The 5,785-nt window shown below is 41.9% G+C and overlaps 1 protein-coding gene across 6 annotated transcripts in view; it reads left to right on the top strand.

Annotated features, from left to right (window-relative positions):
• Positions 1 to 5,785, top strand: part of MTUS2 (microtubule associated scaffold protein 2) — a 285,432-nt gene that overhangs the window by 200,151 nt on the left and 79,496 nt on the right. The window lies entirely within an intron of this gene.

Genomic DNA, 5,785 nt, shown 5'->3' with positions numbered 1-5,785 from the left:
TTGCCCACTAGAGCAGAGGGGATCATCTCCACCAGGATGGATGACTGCACCTACTGAGGCCACCAGGGGTGTTGGAGAAGAGGGCTCGAATGGTTCAGGTCAGCCAGACTAACTCAAGCTGTTCTACAAAAGGTGGGCAAATATTTTTCTTGAGCAGCATGTTGTTCATGAGGATGTGAATGGCTGATCTGAGCAGCATATGTTTTTCCCTGACTGTCTCCAAAGCACAGTGCAGCTTTGGTGTCTGGCCCCACTTTTCTCCCCCAACCAAAGCACTGCTCAGCATTCACGGGAGGTTCTGTTCAGCTGCTTCGGGCCTTCATACTCTGAAATGGAGACATCTGTTGGTTTGAATCTCCTTCTGGGCTGAGAGGGTGATTAAGTCTACTGTGTGCTGAATTTGAATGTGAATTGAAATAGGAGTTAAGTTCCTAAACAGCTTTGAGGATCTGTGCCTGGGCTCATAAAATTCAATTAATTAATGACTAACTGGAGACCCTCTAGGGCTCTTCCATCTTAGAGGTTTCAGTATAGCATCTCCCCTCCTGGGCCCATACTGCATGCTCTGAAGGCATTGTTATGCCAAAGGAAGGAGGCAGACACATTTACTAACTCTTTAATCTATCACAATTCCATGTAAACTGTAGCACACACGTTATTGTGGCTTGGCAGGGAGGATCAAGACCGGGTGCTACCAGACGTTACACACTGGCAATGGTTAGTGCATTGCTTAACCTCTCCTAGTCTGGTGACCTGTGGCATCCAGCATGGATTGCTAAAGCTGATGGACATTAATTAACATTGCTGAAATGCCATTAACGTTTTTACCAGGGATTATACCTCTTTTAACTTTCCAAATATGGCACTCCACACCAGTGTTCAAAAAAAATTAGAAGCAGCAATTCCTGGAAAGAGGCAGTTATTGATGATATAATGCCCACAAGTGTCAGCAGATGTTATTCCTTATAAAAAGGCATGTGGCTCTAATTTGGCACTTCTTGCCATCAGGAGGAACTTCTTGCAGAGCAGATGTCACTTCCAATCCTATCTTTCAGGGGTGCCTGTGCCCTGTTAAAAAAGGCATATCAATTTAGAAGTAGGCATGGTGCCACTGGAGCAGATGGTTACGAGCACAAGTTGTGTTATAGAACTGGTGTTTGCAGAAATGTGGATGCTGGGAATGAAGTCCTACCCAGGAACATCAAAATGTTCTTACCCAGGAAAAATTCCTTCTACGTAGATTGATACGTGCTAATTAATGCTTTAGTACTGGTAGAAATGGATGTTGTCAGTACTGCCTTTATGGTTTTTCAAGCTTTTGGGCAACCACTGGTGATCCCAGGGGCCATTTTGGCATCTGAGGGCATAGGAGCATAGATGTGTCCTTGGGGAAAAATGCTACCTATGCTTGATGTTACTTCAACAGCTCTGCAGTGCCTGGAAACTGTTGCAGTGTGGAAGACTGCTCTGATGGGCAACGAGGAGGAGAGGTGGTTCTGGACCTGCATTCACCCATCTCCTCTGTAAGGCAGTGTATCACCCTCTACCAGCCAAATATCTGAAACAAAACTGTGCTTCTGTCCTGAATAGCATGTGCTTTTTCTCTTGCTTTGAAGTCAATGCTCCAGTTGCCCTCATTGGGATAAAATACAGTATTTCTTAGAAATACAGCCTTCATGAAAAAGTTCATTTCAGTAAATTTACTAAATGTGATTTTTAAAATGTTGCTTTTTAGATAAAGCTACTTCTTTTCTCTCCCAAAATGAACCTGCTGAGATGAATTTAAATGTTAAATTGATAAGTAATAAGTTCTTCTTAACTTGTATCTTCAAGTAGAGTTTCCAAAAGCATGATGAGTATTTTACTGCCTTGAAGTGTACCTCTGGCATTAAGAACCAGCCCTTCCTATAACTAATTGACAGACTTCAGTGACTAAACAATAAATCAGGTTACTCTTATCTGATATGATTGAAGTCTTCATCCATATGTCTAGAAGCTTACAGCAGATGTTTCTCTCTTCTCAGTTAGACAAGGAGACATTTCCCCCATATGCAGTCCTGTTGCATCAGCTTCTCACGGTACCACACAAGATACTTCACCGTGGTATTCATGATATGGGATGTTTCTTGTCACTCTGATCAGAGCTGTACACTGAAGAAGGAAAGTTTTTAGGAATGTTCTGGTTATGAATGACCTTCTTATTCTGTACTTTTTACCTGTGACAATTCAGCTCTAAGGTGTGCCAAGAGATGGCCCTTTCAGAAGGTGATTTTTCAGGCCCATTTTAAAATGTCTGCATACTGCAGGTATCCTTGGAGGCATTCCAATAACCTTATGTTACCATTTCTGACAAATATTATGATTGACCAGCAAAACATTTTGCTGCCTTCACTTTATACTCTGTGGGGCTTTGATTAACCAGCCACACAAATGAGCGCAGCTAGCCAAGCAGCTGTGCAATCAGCCAGCGCTAGGCAAAGCTACCAGCAACATATGGTGAAATTTTACTCCATAATAGAATACTCATCTTGCCTAGTGGAGTTGTAACATTTCCCAAGAGCCCCAATAAGATGTGTTGAGTAATCCAAAGTGTGGCACAGTCAGCAAATTGTCTGCAGTTTCCACTAACAGACAAAGAAATTTTATTTTGTGGTGAAATTTTCACCTTACCCAATGAAGCCTATAGCACTTCAGCAGGGAGCAGCATGTAACTCCACTCAAGTAAGAAATCGACTTAACTGGCTCCTAAAATATGTATTTTAATTGGTGAGATGAGATGAATAAGTTAGTATTAATACAAGGAGGTGCATCAGCAGAAGGCTGTATTTTTACTATCTATTATGTATGAAGGACACTGAAGATAGGTGAGTGCCTCAAAAAATAATCTAGATTTCAAAAACTCAGAGTCATCAAAAACAGTAAAACTTGTAAAGGTGGGAATTTCAGTTCCATGTCAACACAGAGAATTAGATTATCCATTTTGTTTATTTCTACCGAGTCAATTATAGAAGTGCCACAAAGCTCGATTGTTTCTACCACATTGTTGCAGACCAGCAGCTATAGGATTTGATCCACACAGTGGATGAAACCAGTGCAGGCATGAAAAATCGTCCTCTTACCTTCTGTGCCATGAAGAATTGGTCATATTTATGGTGAAAGAACAAAAAGAAGGGTAAATATTTATTCACGTAAACATAAATTTTATCTGTTAGCTTAAGTCAAAATATTACTCTTCTGAATTTGCCTTTCATCAGCTTTACAGACAGTGGACTCTTCAAATACATTTTGATTAATGGAAGTGGGGCTAAATTTTGGGAAATATCTATGTTCAAACTGCAACCTAAAACCATGTTTCTTGGCTCCAGGGTCAGCTGTGCTGGCAAACAGGGAGGGCCTGGACATCTCCTGGTCCCTTGCCCTGTTCTTTGCAGTGTGGGTGTTGTTGGCGCTGCTCTTACTCTCTCCAGGAAAAGCTGCTACAGAGGGAGTTAGCCTAAGCAGCACCAGGATTCAGCCAACATCACTAAGCCCTCTATTATTTAGCAGAGTAGACACAGCCCCACAGATGAACCCTCAGCTAAAGGCCGTGTCTGCAGAGGCATCCTGCTGTGAGTAGGGCTGCTGGTGCTACCTGGGCGGTGCACCTTCCAGTTGAGTTGGGAAGGCACAGCCCAAAGGGGTGTCACTAATCATCAGTGCTGGTGGGATTCATCTGAACAGCTCAAGGGATCATGAGATATGGAGAGGCACCATGCTCCTTCCCTTGATGTTGAAGGGGCTGTCTCAGAGGTATTCATCTGCACTGCAGAGACCCAAAGCCATCCGAAGCTCAGGGAAATGGTTCCTGTCCTGACAGGCACTGCAGATTTGGCTCCTCATTTCAGTGGCAGTTATCAAGCTCAAAATTCACAATGCAAGTTTCTGTTGAATGCTAAGACTTCTGAAAAAAACAGCTTTTATAAACACACGTGGGCTTGAACAAACCTCTAAAATAAATATGATAAGGAAGGTTATTGCTAAGACACCTTTGTCTGAGCTAAAAATATGCAATGGGAAAGAAAATAATTTGAGGTAAGTAAGCTAGGTTTAAGGATTATGTGAACATCAGTCCTCATACACCTCCTTTTTCTGGATAGAAAAGAAACATCACCAGCTTCTTCCTGATCTATTGCCCACTTGGCCTTGTGTATTGGGAAATACCAGGCACTGGCTCTCAGCAAAGACAAAATGACAAATTAACTGGCTAGTAATCTCATCTACTATCATAACTTCATAACAGCACAGTAAGCCCTAAGGACTAATGATCACACTGTACCACTTGGTCAATAGCATTGTTTCAGAGCTGTACATTCACTTGTGTCTGTTGATGATTACACTGCGAAGCATTATATTGAAATTTACAGTGTTGAGCTTTAAAACAGTAACCCTCATATCAGAGAAATAAAAAACTCAGCTGGCAAGCTGCAAACCTCGTAATCAATCTATAAAAATTACCATTTTACAGCTAAAAATTGGAAGTAAATAGCGGTCCTTGATTAAAGGATGGGCATATGTTACAATTGAGTGAAAAGTGTGTCTTGCATTTTTAGTTTTAAACATCGCATGATTATTCACAGTAGTTTAGACATTTTCCTTATCATAGTGTTACCCATGGCAGTGATTTAAAATTTCATTTTGAGCTTGTATTTGTGCTTGAAAACTGGGGCACAGAAGTGCAGCCTAGAAAAAAACAGCAACAACAACAATAACAAAACAGAGGAACAATACATCCCACTATTTTGCAGGCAAAAAAAATATATATAATTCTAGCCTCATTCATCATCAGGTTTTCCTGCTTGCTTTCTGTCTGTCTCTGCTGTTCCCTTGCTGTGTGAATTTGGAGAGCAGCTCAACTCTTTCGTCCTTTTGTTATTTGTAAAGCTCATTGAGTTCTGTGATTGGAAAGTGGTTTAAAAATGCTAAGTGGGGTCACCGCTGAAACAACTAGACATACCTTTGTTGTTATTAAACTTGGCGTCAAGTATTGTCCAAGGTTCTCTAAGATGGAAAAGGCTTGCTATTACTCTGGGTAAATGTCTGTGCTTCAGTCAACATTCATGATGCAACCACAGTTCCCAGTGTCTCGGGTGTGATTACAGCTGTGGTGGAGATCTAACGGCTCCAAGCCACATTTGACCTGCTATGAAGAGCTGGAAGCTTGCTGCGTTTCAAAAGGCTGCACATAGCAGCCCATGAGACAGGGAGCCACAGAAGCAGCTCTGCTCGCGCTTTAATACTCTTTGGGGTCTGTTTCTCAGCAAAACAGAGACCCATAGGGATTGTCAGACAAGCTATTTTTCTAGAAAGGACCTAAGCCCTCCAACAGAAGGAGTTATTATTGCCATCGAGTGCAGGCAGGACAGCTGTGGCAGTGCAGCTCCAGAACGCAGCCCTTCATCTCTCTCTCCTCTCGAGCAAGACCTGCCCATGCCACATGCTTTAACTCACATCTTGTCAAACACAGATTTCCCCCAAACCATGCTCCCACTGTTTTGCAGTCGTATTTATTATCATACCACATTTGATGCTTTTTTTTCCAATTTTGTAAGTAATTCCAGAAGAGGAATGGTTCCTGCTAGTGACACACACAAAAGAGCCTTCCTCTTCTTTCAGGGAAGTGGTTGAGTCACCGCCCCTGGAGATCTTCAAGAAACATGTGGATTTAGAGCTTGGTAGCATAGTTTAGTGGTGGACTAACTAGCTTAAAGGTTGGATTTACAAACTTAAAGGTTAGACTAGATGATCT

This window comes from Anser brachyrhynchus (assembly GCF_964034855.1).
Source record: "Anser brachyrhynchus genome assembly, chromosome: 1".
Classification (NCBI taxonomy): Eukaryota; Metazoa; Chordata; class Aves; order Anseriformes; family Anatidae; genus Anser; species Anser brachyrhynchus.
Note: the sequence above shows the minus strand (reverse complement) of the source record. Positions and strands in the feature narration are given on the sequence as shown.